Source organism: Euleptes europaea, chromosome 7 (assembly GCF_029931775.1).
Source record: "Euleptes europaea isolate rEulEur1 chromosome 7, rEulEur1.hap1, whole genome shotgun sequence".
NCBI lineage: Eukaryota > Metazoa > Chordata > Lepidosauria > Squamata > Sphaerodactylidae > Euleptes > Euleptes europaea.
The window spans coordinates 59,164,218-59,164,972 of NC_079318.1; positions in this window are offsets into that span (position 1 = coordinate 59,164,218).

Here is a 755-nt window from a genome sequence, read left to right on the forward strand (position 1 = left end):
AAAGTGTAGATGACTAGGGAAGGCAATGGCAAACCACCTCGTAAACATAGTCTGCCTAGTAAACATTGTGATATGACGTCACCCCATGGGTCTGTATTGATTTGCTGCTTGCACTGGGGACTACCTTTACCTTTAAGTATGTATAGCTTGTGGGTCGTGCTGAATAGGTAATATGAAAGACCTCAGCCTGAGACCTTGGAGAGCCGCTGCCAGTCTGAGTAGACAATACTGACTTTGATGGACCAAGGGTCTGATTCAGTATAAGGCAGCTTCATGTGTTCATGTGAATGCATGCAGAAGGGGTGGGACCAGTGCGCCATGTCCATGAATACACTGTGTGTACTGAGTTAAAAAACATAATGTTTTACCGATATTGCAGGGATGTAGAGATAGCATTGAGATAAATCTAAAATCCTTGGGTGTCTTGCTATTGATTTTAACAGGGTGTAGCAAATGGATGAAGCTGGCATGCCAATGAAACGTGTGTTTCAAAAAAAATTCAAACTTTTTAAAAATAAAAAGCAGCTTAGAAAGGCTACAAGTTGGAGAAGAGGAGGAGGTGAAGAAGGTGCTTAACCCTTTCCCTACCGATTCAAAACCACGCCTCAATGTTTGGGTGCACATATACAAGTCTAGCTAGCTACAGAGTGTAAGTAATGATTCCTTCTAGATGTGGATGCATCTGTACTTACATTTAGCACATGGCTTTTGAGAGGGATGTGAAATCACCTCAAATAATGAGGGGAAAGATTCAT